This window comes from Trachypithecus francoisi, unplaced genomic scaffold (genome assembly GCF_009764315.1).
Source record: "Trachypithecus francoisi isolate TF-2019V2 unplaced genomic scaffold, Tfra_2.0 Lachesis_group9, whole genome shotgun sequence".
Classification (NCBI taxonomy): domain Eukaryota; kingdom Metazoa; phylum Chordata; class Mammalia; order Primates; family Cercopithecidae; genus Trachypithecus; species Trachypithecus francoisi.
This window is the reverse complement of record NW_022681474.1, coordinates 57,512,583-57,529,530: the sequence shown is the minus strand read 5'-3', so window position 1 is coordinate 57,529,530 and position 16,948 is coordinate 57,512,583. Positions and strand designations below refer to the sequence as shown.

Sequence of the window (16,948 nt, the reverse complement as noted above, 5' to 3'; positions counted from 1 at the left end):
TGCTGGAAAATTGGCTAGCCATAAGTAGAAAGCTGAAACTGGATCCTTTCCTTACCCCTTATACGAAGATTAATTCAAGATGGATTAGAGACTTAAATGTTAGACCTAATACCATAAAAACCCTAGAAGAAAATCTAGGTAGTACCATTCAGGACATAAGCATGGGCAAGGACTTCATGTCTAAAACACCAAAAGCAACAGCAGCAAAAGCCAAAATCGACAAATGGGATCTCATTAACTAAAGAGCTTTTGCACAGCAAAAGAAACTACCATCAGAGTGAACAGGCAACCTACAGAATGGGAGAAAATTTTTGCAACCTACTCATCTGACAAAGGGCTAATATCCAGAATCTACAAAGAACTCAAACAAATATACAAGAAAAAAACAAACAACCCCATCAAAAAGTGGGGAAAGGATATGAACAGACATTTCTCAAAAGAAGACATTCATACTGCCAACAGACACATGAAAAAATGCTCATCATCACTCGCCATCAGAGAAATGCAAATCAAAACCACAATGAGATACCATCTCACACCAGTTAGAATGGCGATCATTAAGAAGTCAGGAAACAACAGGTGTTGGAGAGGATGTGGAGAAATAGGAACACTTTTACACTGTTGGTGGGATTGTAAACTAGTTCAACCATTTTGGAAAACAGTATGGCAATTCCTCAAGGATCTTGAACTAGATGTACCATATGACCCAGCCATCCCACTACTGGATATATACCCAAAGGATTATAAATTATTCTACTACAAAGACACATGCACACGTATGTTTATTGCGGCACTATTCACAATAACAAAGACTTGGAATCAACCCAAATGTCCATCTGTGGCAGACTGGATTAAGAAAATGTGGCACATATACACCATGGAATACTATGCAGCCATAAAAAAGAATGAGTTTGCATCCTTTGTAGGGACATGGATGCAGCTGGAAACCATCATTCTTAGCAAACTATCACAAGAAGAGAAAACCAAACACCGCATGTTCTCACTCATAAGTGGGAACTGAACAATGAGATCACTTGGACTCGGGAAGGGGAACATCACTCACTGGGGCCTATCATGGAGTGGGGGGAGGAGGGAGGGATTGCATTGGGGAGTTATACATGATATAAATGATGACTTGATGAGTGCTAACGAGTTGATGGGTGCCGCACACCAACATGGCATAAGTGTATATATGTAACAAACCTGCACGTTATGCACATGTACCCTAGAACTTAAAGTATAATAAAAAATAAAAAAAAAGAAAATCATACAAAAAAAACAAACAAACAAACAAACAAAAAAAAACCCTGAAACCTGCAATCTCCTGATGATGGAGACCAAAAATGGAAATAATCACAGAAATTTCTCGAGGTCCTCAGTCCCTCCAGTTTCCCAGGCTCCCTCTTGAGAGAGCTACGTTCCATTCAGACCAGGGGGAGTTTGCACTGAGGGGTCCATCTGGGTGTACTCTGCTGAGCCTAGCAGCCAAGCTGGCCAGAGGAGTCCCCGCTTGCATGGCGGATGCTAATGTTGGCCGGGAAGCCTCCCCTCATTCAGCTCTGCGTCATTCTTGGGAATGGATAGTGGCTCCTGCGTTCTCCTGAGGTTGGGGTAGTTTCCTTCCCTGGCGAAGCTGCAGTGAGGAGGCCACCGGGCATGGCAGTCTGGAGTTCAGTGGATCCTGTGCTTGCTGTAGAGCTCCCTTTAACTCTGAGTCTGCTGGGAATATGTGACCATGAAATGTACTGAGAAGAGGCAGCACCACATCTTTGGATAAAGATGCTCCACCAAACTAACCGACTAAGGTCATGACCCCAGGGTGATTCCCAAGCCCAGAGCCATGTCCACCCTGGACCTGCCTACCCAGCCATGCTACCTGTGTCTAGGTCTGGGGGCAACTCAGCTCTGCTTCTCTCAGAAGCTTCTGGCCAAATAATGGTCTGTCCTGCCTTGGCTGTGGTAAGGCTGTCACACAACCCATTTCTGGAAACTTTCATGGTGATGGTCGGGTTGGATGACCTGCTGCCTTTAACTCAGTGTCCTGGATGTCACCTGAAAGGCATCAGCTTCACAACATCCCACATCTTGAGGCTCTGAGCCCCCTGCTTGCTTCCTGGCAACGTGTGCTTAGTCAGCTTCATGGTTGCTTCAAGCTTCCCACTTACGATGCCTGTATCTTTGTTCAAGTTCTTTTAACATATTTTGTTCCTCCAAATTGTGCCATTTGAATTTTGTTTTACTTTGACTGACTATGATATTTTATGGAAATACATGATGATAAGCCCCCAGCGACTTGCATCCCCCTTAGCTGAAGTTTGAATGGGAGCCCTGAGCTGCACACTTCAATGGTGCTGAAAGAGGGTCCCAGAGAGGCAAGCAGGTGCATTTGGGCATGCGCAGCTCTGGCCAGCGATACCCTTTGCTTTATTCTTCTCAGTGTATGACCTCCAGACCTCCCAGCTCACTCATAGTCATAGCCAAAGTCATATTTTGCCCTAATCTCCTACTCCCCTCGCCCTACTCCGTGGGGCACGCTGGCCTCCTGCCTCCTTGGCCATGCCAGACACTGGCTCACCTACCTGGATGCCTTTGCACACCTGTCCACAGGATGGCGCCATCACCTCTTCCAGGTCTTTGCCCAAAAGTCACCTTCTTGGGGACTTGTTCTTCACCATTTGATTATTTAAAATTACAGCAGATTCCTAGAACCAACCATCCCTTTTGCTCTTTTTTTTTTTTTTTTTGCCCTTCTCACCACTGAGCATGCTCTTTATTGATTGTGTATTTCTCCCAACTACTGTGTAACCCTTAGAATATAGATTTTTTTTCTTTACAACTTTTATTTTTGGCTCAAGGGGTACAAATGCAGGTTTTTTACATGGATAAATTGCGTGTCGTGGGGGTTTGGCGTACAGATTACTTTGTCTATAATAAGTAGTAAGCACAATAGCCCATGGGTAGTTTTTAATCCTCATCCTCCATCTTCCACTCTCAGGTAGGCCCAGTGGTCCTTGTTCCCTTTCTGTCCACGCATATGCGGTGATCAGCTCCCACTTCCACATGAGATCATGGAGGACAGGTGTCTGTCTGGTTTGTTACCTTCCCAGTACCTGGGCAAGAGTGTGCATGAACTAATATGGAATAAAAACTTTCTAAAGAATAAATGAATATTATATCCTCATATTATATAAACAATATCATTTGAAGTATTTCTCCTTTTGTAACATTTCTCCAAGTAAAAATTAAATGTCTCTAGTAGAATAACTTTAAAACAACAAAAAACTTCATTTATCCATAGATACATTTTTAAGACATCTTTTTACTTTATTTTTTAAATTTTTTTATTTTTTTAGATTATACTTTAAGTTCTAGGGTACACGCGCACAATGTGCAGGTTTGTTACATATGTATACTTGTGCCATGTTGGTGTGCTGCACCCATCAACTCATCAGCACCCATCAACTCGTCATTTACATCAGACATAACTCCCAATGCCATCCCTCTCCCCTTCCCCCTCCCCATAATAGGCCCCGGTGCATGATGTTCCCCTTCCAGAGTCCAAGTGATCTCATTGTTCATTTCCCACCTATGAGTGAGAACATGCGGTGTTTGGTTTTCTGTTCTTGCGATAGTTTGTTGAGAATGATGATTTCCAGCTGCATCCATGTCCCTACAAAGGACACAAACTCATCCTTTTTTATGACTGCATAGTATTCCATGGTGTATATGTGCCACATTTTCTTAATCCAGTCTGTCACTGATGGACATTTGGGTTGATTCCAAGTCTTTGTTATTGTGAATAGTGCCACAATAAACATACGTGTGCATGTGTCTTTGTAGTAGAATAATTTATAATCCTTTGGGTATATACCCAGTAGTGGGATGGCTGGGTCATATGGTACATCTAGTTCAAGATCCTTGAGGAATTGCCATACTGTTTTCCATAATGGTTGAACTAGTTTACAATCCCACCAACAGTGTAAAAGTGTTCCTATTTCTCCACATCCTCTCCAGCATCTGTTGTTTCCTGATTTTTTAATGATTGCCATTCTAACTGGTGTGAGATGGTATCTCATTGTGGTTTTGATTTGCATTTCTCTGATGGCGAGTGATGATGAGCATTTTTTCATGTGCCTGTTGGCTGTATGCATGTCTCCTTTTGAGAAATGTCTGTTCATATCCCTTGCCCACTTTTTGATGGGGTTGTTTGTTTTTTTCTCGTAAATTTGTTTGAGTTCTTTATAGGTTCTGGATATTAGCCCTTTGTCAGATGAGTAGATTGCAACAATTTTCTCCCATTCTGTAGGTTGCCTCTTCACTCTGATGGTAGTTTCTTTTGCTGTGCAGAAGCTCTTTAGTTTAATGAGATCCCATTTGTCAATTTTGGCTTTTGTTGCTGTTGCTTTTGGTGTTTTAGACATGAAGTCCTTGCCCATGCCTATGTCCTAAATGGTATTACCTAGGTTTTCTTCTAGGGTTTTTATGGTTTTAGGTCTAACATTTAAGTCTCTAATCCATCTTGAATTAATTTTCTACTTATGGCTAGCCAATTTTCCCAGCACCATTTATTAAATAGGGAATCCCTTCCCCATTTCTTGTTTTTCCCTTGTCCAAGATCAGATGGCTGTAGATGTGTGATATTATTTCTGAGGGCTCTGTTCTCTTCCATTGGTCTATATCTCTGTTTTGGTACCAGTATCACGTTGTTTTGGTTACTGTGTAGCCTTGTAGTATAGTTTGAAGTCAGATAGAGTGATGCCTCCAGCTTTGTTCTTTTGACTTAGGATTGTCTTAGCAATGCAGGGTCTTTTTTGGTTCCATATGAACTTTAAAGCAGTTTTTTTCAATTCTATGAAGAGTCATTGGTAGCTTGATGGGGATGGCATTGAATCTATAAATAACCTTGGGCAGTATGGCCATTTTCACAATATTGATTCTTCCTATCCATGAGCATGGTATGTTTTTCCATTTGTTTTTTGTCCTCTTTTATTTCACTGAGCAGTGGTTTATAGTTCTCCTTGAAGAGGTCCTTTACATCCCTTGTAAGTTGGATTCCTAGGTATTTTATTCTCTTTGAAGCAATTGTGAATGGCAGTTCATTCATTATTTGGCTCTCTGTCTGTTACTGGTGTATAAGAATGCTTGTGATTTTTGCACATTAATTTTGTATCCTGAGACTTTGCTGAAGTTACTTATCAGCTTAAGGAGATTTTGGACTGAGACAATGGGGTTTTCTAAATATACAATCATGTCATCTGCAAACAGGGACAATTTGACTTCTTTTCCAAACTGAATACCCTCGATTTCTTTCTCTTGCCTGATTGCCCTAGCCAGAACTTCCAACACTATGTTGAATAGGAGTGGTGAGAGAGGGCATCCCTGTCTTGTGCCAGTTTTCAAAGGGAATGCTTCCAGTTTTTGCCCATTCAGTATATATTGACTGTGGGTTTGTCATAGATAGCTCTTATTATTTGGAGATACGTTCCATCAATACCAAATTTATTGAGAGTTTTTAGTATGAAGGGCTGTTGAATTTTGTCGAAGGCCTTTTCTGCATCTATTGAGAAAATCATGTGGTTTTTGTCTTTTGTTCTGTTTATATGCTGGATTACGTTTATTGATTTGTGTATGTTGAACTAGGCTTGCATCCCAGGGATGAAGCCCATTTGATCATGGTGGATAAGCTTTTTCATGTGCTGCTGGATTTGGTTTGCCAGTATTTTATTGAGGATTTTTTGCATCAATGTTCATTGGGGATATTGGTCTAAAATTCTCTCTTTTTTTTTGTGTCTCTGCCAGGCTTTGGTATCAGGATGATGTTGGCCTCATAAAATGAGTTAGGGAGGATTCCCTCTTTTTCTATTGATTGGAATAGTTTCAGAAGGAATGGTACCAGCTCCTCCTTGTAACTCTGGTAGAATTTGACTGTGAATTCATCTGGTCCTGGAGTTTTTTTCGTTGGTAGGCCATTAATTATTGCCTCAATTTCAGAGCCTGCTATTGGTCTATTCAGGGTTTCAACTTCTTCCTGGTTTAGTCTTGGGAGAGTGTAAGTGTCCAGGAAATTATCCATTTCTTCTAGATTTTCTAGTTGATTTGCGTAGAGGTGTTATAGTATTCTCTGATGGTAATTTGTATTTCTGTGGGTTGTGGTGATATCCCCTTATCATTTTGTATTGCATCTATTTCTTCTTCTCTCTTTTTCTTTATTAGTCTTGCTAACAGTCTATCAATTTTGTTGATCTTTTCAAAAAAACTAGCTCCTGGATTCATTGATTTTTTGGAGGGTTTTTGTGTCTCTATCTCCTTCAGTTCTGCTCTGATCTTAGTTATTCTTGCCTTCTGCTAGCTTTTGGATATGTTTGCTCTTGCTTCTCTAGTTGTTTTAATGTGATGTTAGGTGTCAATTTTAGATCTTTCCAGCTTTCTCTTGTGGGCATTTAGTGCTATAAATTCCCTCTACACACTGCTTTAAATGTGTCCCAGAGATTCTGGTATGTTGTATCTTTGTTCTCATTGGTTTCAAAGAACATCTTTATTTCTGCCTTCATTTCGTTATGTACCCAGTAGTCATTCAGGAGCAGGTTGTTCAGTTTCCATGTAGGTGAGCGTTTTTGATTGAGTTTCTTAGTCCTGAGTTTTAGTTTGATTGCACTGTGGTCTGAGAGACAGTTTGTTACATTTCCGTTCTTTGACATTTGCTGAGGAGTGCTTTACTTCCAGTTATGTGGTCAATTTTGAATAAGTGCGATGTGGTGCTGAGAAGAATGTATATTATTCTGTTGATTTGGGGTGGAGAGTTCTATAGATGTCTATTAGGTCCGCTTGGTGCAGAGATGAGTTCAATTCCTGGATATCCTTGTTAACTTTCTGTCTCGTTGATCTGTCTAATGTTGACAGTGGGTGTTGAAGTCTCCCATTATTATTGTATGGGAGTCTAAGTCTCTTTGTAGGTCTCTAAGGACTTGCTTTATGAATCTGGGTGCTCCTGTATTGGGTGCATATATTAGGAGAGTTAGCTCTTCCTGTTGAATTGATCCCTTTACCATTATGTAATGGCCTTCTTTGTCTTTTGATCTTTGATGGTTTAAAGTCTGTTTTATCAGAGACTAGGATTGCAACCCCTGCTTTTTTTGTTCTCCATTTGCTTGGTAGATCTTCCTCCATCCCTTTATTTTGAGCCTATGTATGTCTCTGCATGTGAGATGGGTCTCCCGAATACAGCAGACTGATGGGTCTTGACTCTTTATCCAATTTGCCAGTGTGTGTCTTTTAATTGAATCATTTATTCCATTTACATTTAAAGTTAATATTGTTATGTGTGAACTTGACCCTCTCATTATGATATTAGCTGGTTATTTTGCTCATTAGTTGATGCAGTTTCTTCCTAGCATCGACGGACTTAACATTTTGGCATGTTTTTGCAATGACTGGTACCAGTTATTCCTTTCCATGTTTAGTGCTTCCTTCAGGGTCTCTTGTAGGGCAGGCCTGGTGGTGACAAAATCTCTAAGCATTTGCTTGTCTGTAAAGGATTTTATTTCTCCTTCACTGATGAAACTTAGTTTGGCTGGATTTGAAATTCTGGGTTGAAAATTCTTTTCTTTAAGAATGTTGAATATTGGCCCCCACTCTCTTCTGGCTTGTAGAGTTCCTGCCGAGAGATCTGCTGTTAGTCTGATGGGCTTCCCTTTGTGGGTAACCCGACTTTTCTCTCTGGCTGCCCTTAACATTTTTTCCTTCATTTCAACTTTGGTGAATCTGACAATTATGTGTCTTGGAGTTGCTCTTCTGGAGGAGTATCTTTGTGGCATTCTTTGTATTTCCTGAATTTGAATGTTGGCCTGCCTTACTAGGTTGGGGAAGTTCTCCTGGATGATATCCTGAAGAGTGTTTTTCAGCTTGGTTCCATTTCCCCCCTCACTTTCAGGCACACCAATCAGACATAGATTTGGTCTTTTGCATAATCCCATATTTCTTGGAGGCTTTGCTCATTTCTTTTTCATTTTTTTTTCTCTAGACTTCTCTTCTTGCTTCATTTCATTCATTTGATCATCAATCATTGATACTCTTTCTTCCAGTTGATCGAGTTGGTTACTGAAGCTTGTGCATTTGTCATGTATTTCTCATGTCATGGTTTTTATCTCTGTCAGTTCGTTTATGGCCTTCTCTGCATTGATTATTCTAGTTATCCATTCTTCCATTCTTTTTTCAAGATTTTTAATTTCTTTGTGCTGGGTATGTAGTTCCTCCTTTAGCTCTGAGAACTTTGATCACCTTCTTCTCTCAACTCGTCAAAGTCATTCTCCGTCCAGCTTTGATCCGTTGCTGGTGATGAGCTGCGTTCCCTTGGAGAGGAGATGCGCTCTGATTTTTTGAATTTCCAGCTTTTCTGCCCTGCTTTTTCCCCATCTTTGTGGTTTTATCTGCCTTTGGTCTTTGATGCTGGTGATGTACTGATGGGGTTTTGGTGTGGGTGTCCTTTCTGTTTGTTAGTTTTCCTTCTAACAGTCAGGACCCTCAGCTGTAGGTCTGTTGGAGATTGCTTGAGGTCCACTCCAGACCTGTTTGCCTGGATATCAGCGGTGGAGGCTGCAGAAGATAGAATATTGCTGAACAGCGAGTGTTGCTGTCTGATTTTTGCTCTGGAAGCTTCATCTCAGGGGAGTACCCTGCCGTGTGAGGTGTGAGGTGTCGGTCTGCACCTAGTGGGGGATGTCTCCCAGTTAGGCTACTCAGGGGTCAGGGACCTGCTTGAGCAGACAGTCTGTCCGTTCTCAGATCTCAGCCTCCATGCTGGGAGATCCACTGCTCTCTTCAAAGCTGTCAGACAGGGTCATTAACATCTGCAGAGGTTTCTGCTGCTTTTTGTTTAGCTATGCCCTGTCCCCAGAGGTGGAGTCTACAGAGACAGGCAGGTCTCTTTGAGCTGAGGTGGGTTCCACCCAGTTAGAGCTTCCCAGAGGCTTTGTTTACCTACTTAAGCCTCAGCAATGGGGGGCGCCCCTCCCCCAGCCTCGCTGCCACCTTGCAGTTAGATCGCAGACTGCTGTGCTAGTAGTGAGGGAGGCTTCATGGGCGTAGGACCCTCTGGGTCGGGTTTGGGATATAATCTCCTGGTGTGCCGTTTGCTAAGACCCTTGGTAAAGCGCAGTACTAGGGTGGGAGTTACCCCATTTTCCAGGTGTTGTGCCTCAGTTTCCCTTGGCTAGAAAAAGGGATTCCCTTCCCCCTTGCGCTTCCCAGGTGAGGCGATGCCTTGCCCTGCTTCAGCTCTCACTGGTCGGGCTATACCAACTGACCAGCACCAATTGTCTGGCACTCCCGAGTGAGATGAACCTGGTACCTCAGTCGAAAATGCAGAAATCACCCGTCTTCTGTGTCGTTCGCGCTGGGAGCTGGAGGCTGGAGCTGTTCCTATTTGGCCATCTTGCCTACATCTTCCTCTTTTTACTTTTTTGTAAAAGTTTTGAAAAACTTTTTTCAGGCAATAAAAGTAATTCAGAATCATTGTAAAAAGTTTTTAAAAGGTACTATTCTTTTTAAAATTAGTAATTCATAATAATCCCAGAGTCAACCACTGTTAGCACTTTGCTGTATTTCCTTTTGTATTTTTATCTATGCATGCACATTTGCATGGACACACACACATACTTCTATAAATACTTAATGATATTTGTCTACACACACATGCGTGCGTGTGTGTGTGTGTATATATATATATTTAGTTTGGAATTGTACTATGTTTACTTTTATCATGTACTATGCCAAGAACATATTATGTATTGTTCATTGCTGGTCTTTCCGGAACACTATGTTCAGAGATATATTATCATTTCACCACATATAATCTATCATAATTTAACTAGTATGCTATTGTGGATAATAAGTGTTACGTTTTCATTATCTATTGAGTTTATTGGTCTTTAACAGCTCTCACTTTTATCTATTCTAATTCCTTTAGCTTATTTTGCTTGTATATTTTACCTATCAATAACCTTCAAAGTTTAGTCTTTTGTTCTTATGTTCTTTCAGAATGGCATTTTCTTGACTCTCAGTGGTTTTGTCCCATGGCCTGTTTACCTTTAGTTCCTTGATTCTACCTGTCTCATCTTCTTTGTATTTTCTAGAGTAGATCCCATTTCCAGAATGTGTTTCCTGGCAGCCTTTCACTGTGGTGAAGTGGGAACAACGTGATCCCACAGCCCACTTCCTACTCTGTCAGAACTCCCTCCTCAAAGAGCATGCTCAGGACCTAGAGTTCTTCCCCCTGTGGCTGGCCAAGTTACAGTGCCCTCTGGAATCACATTCCCAGCCCTCCCTTGCTGAGAGAGGAACATTCCATGTTCTAGAGTCTCTAACATGTGCAGCCCCTGATGATGAGCAAGAATGTCCCCCCTTACCCAGCCTTGTCGGAGCCAAGTGAATAAAGCCCAGGCAGGCCTGGAGAAGCTGCCCGAGGAGCCTCAGTAGTCAATGCTGGCATCGTTTCTCTCTCAGCCCCTGTCTCTGTCACTTTGAAGCTTTCTACTGGTTTCCTTTGAGTCCCCTCAGCTCCCCAGTCAGATCAAGGAAGAGCTGGTTGTTGTTCTCACAGACTTCAGGAACAAGGAGATCTGAGCACCTTGAGGGTCAAACAGACCTGCCTCAACCGCAGCATTAAGGAGGAGATCCACTTCCTAAAAGTGTGGGGAGACGGCTATTAGTGGGATGCTCTATTCGCATCTGTCTCCACTGCTTGCCCACAGAACAGCTCCCTGTATTCTGGGATTAGCGTTCCCTGGCTTCTCTGAGCTTCCTGCAGTTCACAACAGGCTGTTTCCCTTGATGGAAGCCTTTCCTCTTCTTCCACATCTGGCTGACTGCATGTCCTTTGGAGCAAGCCCTCTGGACTGAGGACTCAAATCTCTGATTGATCCACCCACTACTCAGCTCCATGGCCTCAGTGATGTCCATGAGCCTTTTGACACGGGACCCATTCACAAGGGAGGCACCTCCCCACAGATGCACCTGAAAGCTGTGGACCCTGTGATTCTCAGGAATTCGGCTGACTGATGGAGCAATCCTTCCCAGGTGGGTGGAGGTGGAAGACTCCCCTTGATCCAGACACACGGGTACTCCGTGGGTTTCTTGATGGCGCCAGTTCCTCTGAAGTATGGATTTTACTCCTTGGTGTTGTCTGATTAGATAAACTCTTCAAGAGAAAGATCCGGACATATTGGCAAGGGACCTGGCTTTTAGAAAACACATAGTCCTCAAATTTAAAGTTTTAGGCCCTCTTTTCTCTCCAGGTATGTGAAGAAAATACCTTTGGCAAAGGTCTTGGTGGGCTGGCACCTGTATCTGCTTAGCTTCTGGAAGAACTGGCTCATGCCCTGAGAATCTGCTTCTCCCAGATCTGGTCTAGAAGTCTCATTAGATGTACGATCTACATACTGGTCAGGGTGCATTCCATCTACTCGGTATCTCGGTCCCATTGCAATCCAACTTTAACCTTGATTCTGTGCCCCAGGAGGGGGATGGTTATCTGAGAAGACACATCACTAGGCCCAGCCTTGGGCTCATGGGCCTGCCTGGAGCCGTGGGCCATCCTCTGGATGGTTTACAGCCACAGTTGGGAGTGACGTTGAGTTCAAGGGTTTGCTAGTTTGTAAGTGAATTTTATTGCTGTAATATTCTCACTCACTTGCCCTCTGATGTGCTTCCTTAGGCAGAAGGGAAGGTCAGGGTGACTCAGTGGTGCAGAAATTATCTTGATTCTTGGGCACCTCCAGGACCCCATGTGGGCTCTGGGTCCAAGGAAAGCAATGACACTGATGTTAGGACCCTGAATACTCAAGTTCCGCCTCTGCCTTTTTGTAAATAGTAAATTCACCTGAGGTTGTGCACATCCCAAAGGGGAAATGTGCCTTTTCCACCCTGTTACACAGCGTGGAGGTGCATTTACAACTTGAATGTGAGAAATTCACCCCCAGCTGGGGACCAAGGCCAAAGGGCCTTCTTACTGTCAGGCTTCTCTGCTGCAGGCCTGATGTGCATGGCAGACTCACACCTCTGACGATCTCAGCCAGATGGGACAAGGGCCATTCAGGTGGGAATTCAATTTCTGGACCTTATAGTATAGCCATACCATGAAATGTTATGTGGTTATTTAAAAAGCATGCTTTTGGGGTTATTTTAAGACATGGGAAAATGTTCCTAGTACTTTACAAAGTTGAAGAAAAGGACAGGGCCCTCAGCTGCTTCCTCACTACGACCCCCGTTTTGTTATCTGTATAATAGCCATATCAAAATGCTGATCATAGATATTTTTGGGTGACTTCATTATAGGAACTTTCTAATATTTTTCAATGTCTACACTGTATGTGAATTATTTTGTAATGAGAAAAAGACACATTATTGAATTAATATGTTTTTAAAAAAACTATTAAAATTATGAGTTTCATAATTAATAATGAAGCCCCACCCATGGACTCATAGCCCATTCTCAAAAATTACCCCAAATATGGGCTAGTATCCCATATATGAATATATGAGTATAAAGCAACGGCAGTGCTGGTTGCTGGTGCTGATGTGTGGGGGCTGGGGTGTGGGGCTGCGCCTGCTGCCTAGGGAAGGTGAGCCTCACTCCTCCGGGAACAGTAACTTTAACTGGAGCAGAGTTGTTGAGGCAGTGGGAGTAGGAATGAGTGCGCAGAGTGTTCCCCAAGACTGATTGGAGCCAGAACCTACAAAGGGGATTAAAAAAATTAAAAAGTAATCCTGGCAGCCTAATGAAACAGAGACCTTCTCAGCAGTGGAATGGGGGAGCAATGCCCAGCCATGATGTCACCATGGCCGGCCGCAGCTCTTTCCAGACACCTGCCAGATGCTAATTAGTCCAGGCCTCCAGAGCAGGGATCCAGGCAGGAGCAGAGGGAGCAGAGGTCATTTTCCCCAGGACATTTGCAACCTGTCAGAGTTTAATGCCCTGTCCCCACACCCAGTCAGTAGAGTTTTGGTTTCTATATGCAGAAGGGGACAAGAATTGTCATAGCCAGCTGACTCAGCCCTTAAATTCATCATGCCAGTTGTGGTAGAGACGACATTGACTGTTTGATCTTCAAGAATCTCACGATAAGCACTTCCTGCATGGGGTCAGGCTTCGGGGAGGCAGTGGTGGCAAGACAGGGCAGGCTCTGCAGGGGCACTGACCTCCCACTGCGGGACACCAAGTCCCCAAGGACAGTGGGGACTGCTCTTTATTTGCTTATTTCCAGGGGTCCCACCAGCCTTCATGTTGCCCTGTGTAGCCAAAGGGCACAGACACACGTCATCTGGGTTTCCCAAGAGTGGAAAAGACCAAAACTGAATTCTGAGTTTCCCAGTTTCCAAATATTCAGCCTGTCTTGATGATGTGAGCAAGCCCTCCTGTGTGGATGGAGTCACAGAGAGCTGGCCCCTGCTCATGGCTTCCCTCTACCTGCTTTTGGGGTCACAGCTAGACATCAGTCACTTCTCAGCAGTGGACCTCACCCCTTCCTAGCTAGGAGCACCAAACTCAACCCAGGACCATTCAGATTCTTTAGGCTACTTTAGAGAATCTGTACAAACCTATGTAGAAAAGGAATTAGAAAACTTTAAAATGAAAACTAGGAGAAGGGACTAGCTCTCCATGATTCCAAAATGTATTTTAGGTTTACATGGAAAATGGTGCCTGGTAAGAATTCCAGATATAACCTCCTCTCCCTTTACATGAAAAGACCTAGGAAGAAAGAGAAATGCTTGGACACTAACAGATTCTTACTGCATGTGTATTGCATACCAAGTATCATGCTGGGTACTTCCAGCAGCTCATCAAGGTTGGCGGAGTAACTGACCCCACTTACAGAGGACACCCACCTGCCCAGGCACGCACAATCCCACAGACTCAGCCAGCAAGGGGCACAATGGGTGTAATGTCCAGCCCTTCCTGGAACCCAGGGCTGTGTTCCTACTGAGGTCACTCATCTGGTCTTCAGAATCCTGGGGGAATTTCCACAACATGAGAACCTAAGGGGCTGAACCAAGAATCACGTGCAGAAGCTGGCAGGGTCCGAGCCTGGGACAGATGAGGAAGGACAACGGCTTGGTGCCTGTGGTCATCTCTCCCCTCACAGGCCCATGTGGTTGGCACTCAGGCCACAGTCTTAGGTTGGAGCTGTGGTTACTTTTTGGAGGTTTCATAGGAAGGCTTTGATAGCTGACCTCAATCATTCTCTCCCAGCCCAAGATGGAGCAAATCCATCAGCCTTGTTCAAAGACCAGTACCTTCCTCTGTCATGGCTCAAAACCCAGGCCATGACCAAACCCTGCCATGCCTGGCAAGGGAACGACTGTTGGCATTGACCAGAGAACTGCTCCCTCTACTATTTCCCTGACCTCTTTCCTCCACCTGATTTCCCCACAAACCCTCTCTTTCTAGATCTGTTCAGGGGAGCCAGAGAGTAGCAGATGAGAGGCAGTAGCACTATCTCCAAATTCTTCCCTCACAGTCTGCCCCTGCAATGCCTTCTCTACACAGTAGCTATGGTGAGACTTTTAAAACATACATTCAGCCCTGTACCTCCTCTGCTGGTGCTCTCAAATAGCCCCATGGACTTCTCGTGTTGTAAAAGCCTCTCCTCCCCACCCACTCCACTCCTGACTCTAGAGGCCTTGCTTTTCCTGCAAATACCAGGTGAGCTCTGACCTCAGGGCCTTTGTGTGTGCTGAGCCCCCATCCTAGGATGTGCTTTGGCCAAATGTGCTCATGCTCTGCTATGTCCACTGTTGGCTCGGACAAGGATGAGTTCTCTTTGTCTTTTACCAAATGAGGACCTCGATTTCTGAAATACTGGTAATGTAAAAAAGAGTTCTGGCTTGAACTTGAGAAGTTGATTTTGTCTGACCTTATGAAATCTCTTGAGAATACTTAAGGGTGATTCAGCGAAGGGGAAGTGAACTGAGCTTCCCTCTCTTAAGTGATCCACCAAGGAGAGGAAGGGAATCCAGAACTTTCAGGAGCAAAGTCATATGTTAGAAAGGTGTCCATCATATATTCATTCAATAGACACGTACTGAGCACTGAGCTCATGAGTTAGGAGGTGGGGACCCCACCGCGAATCAGAGAGCAGTCCCACTCTCAACGAGCTGATGGCTGGCCTAACTGAGGAGACAAATGTTAAGTGACTATACAAACAATTATAAAATCCTAAGTATCATAAGTGCAGTGAAGGTGACATGGGCAGTTTTAGGTCTGTCTGGGAGGTCAGGAAGGGCTTCCCCAGGAAAGGGACATTCGTTGTAGAATATGAAAGATAAGTTGGAGAGATGCTGAGTAACATTGAGAGATCCATGGCTTCCACCCTTCGGTGCTCACTAGTATCATTCAGTGAAACAGAAAACACCAGGGGACAGGAAGGCCTGGTGTGGGTAGATGGGGAAAAGAACAAGTTCTGTTTGGGACTTTACTGTGAGATTCATTTGAGCCAGAGAAGAGCAAATATCAAGTATAGAATTGGATATTAATAGATATACCAAGGACAATATGCAGACAAAAGCATGGAAATGTGAGGAGTGGTCTGGCTCAAGGGACATGTTTGCGAGTCACCACCATGCTATGCGGTAACCGAAGCCCTGGGTGCACACGAGTTCTTCTGAGGACAGAGTGCAGATGGCACAGAGAAGGGGGCCTGGGGGCCACCTTGAGGAGCTCTAACATTCCAACTGTATGTAAAGAAGGATTAGTTTGCCAAGAAAGCAGAGACATTTCCTTATCAGCAGGAGGAAAAGCAGGAGAGAGTGCATCGAATGAAGTCGAGGGAGGATTCTTTGGACTATTGGTGTGACATTTTTGTAAGCCTAAAATTATTTCAAAACAAACAGTAAAAATCAGTTTATTAGGGCTTATTAGGATGGAGGAGGGCACAGCTTCTCCATGGTAGATAACTGCTCCCCATCAATAGGGACCTTCCTTAGTAGGGGTCTTCATCTTCCATATGCTCTTCAAAGAGTCACTTAACTCCTCAAAGATTCCTCCTCCTCATGCCCCTACACTTATCTCTGCATTCAAACCAGTGTCATTCCAGGACATAAACTGTGAAAAAGCGGTGGATCATTTATTTTTCAACACTTTATATTTAAGGAAATGCTATTGGCTTTTAAATGTATGCTACATTTTAATATATCCCCACTTATTTATTAAACAAACATATACATACATTTAGTTGAGGACACTACTACCAATTTGTACCAGTCAGGATAGGCCAAGTTTGATGGTAACAAGCCCCAAGTCCTGAGGGCTAAAAGAACAAAGGTTTGCTTTCTGCTCATCAGAAAGTGTTGGTGTTCCACCTAGTGTGGGTTGTGGGAGAGCTTGGTTTGTATTTATCACTCTAAGACCGCTCCATCTTGACAATTGTTTCTATGATTGCTGTGATGGGGAAGTCAGGGCTCAGTCAAGCACTGCAGCTGGGTGCTTCAGCCTGGGAGCTACACACATCGTTTCTGCTCACCCTTCATTAGCTGCAGGCAAGCACTGGTTGTGCCTGACTTCATGGGAGTGTGGAAGTATCCTTCCTGTGTGCATGAAATAGAAGAAATCCAGAACCAGTCCATGCAATGTAAGGTTCTACCACAAGCAATAAAAGTCAGTAAAATCTCAACACTGTGGCAGAAACAGCTAATTGCTTAGTCAGTGTTCATACTCCTCTACTTCCTAATAGCACTCTTGTATGTCAATACCCACTGAAAAGTATCTAACTCTACAGATACCCTATTAGCTAAGGGGGGACATATGACCCAATTTTGGGTGTTTGGACGGAATCAGAAGTCACTAGGGGTGAGGCTTAAAGCAAAAAAATCTTTTTGCTGATCTGACAATGCTGGCTTGTGCCTTTGGCCTCTGTCCTTCCCCTGCCGTCCATCTTCTTCCTCCCATCTTGGACCC

General features: G+C 43.7%; 1 long non-coding RNA gene across 1 annotated transcript; it reads right to left on the bottom strand.

Annotated features, from left to right (window-relative positions):
- Positions 1-2,820: 2,820 nt before the first annotated feature.
- LOC117082663 lies at positions 2,821-10,306 on the bottom strand. The gene is made up of 2 exons (XR_004436725.1): positions 9,988-10,306; positions 2,821-3,110 (listed from the first exon to the last, which is right to left on the bottom strand). It is a non-coding gene; the product is annotated as an uncharacterized LOC117082663 (long non-coding RNA).
- Positions 10,307-16,948: the final 6,642 nt, after the last annotated feature.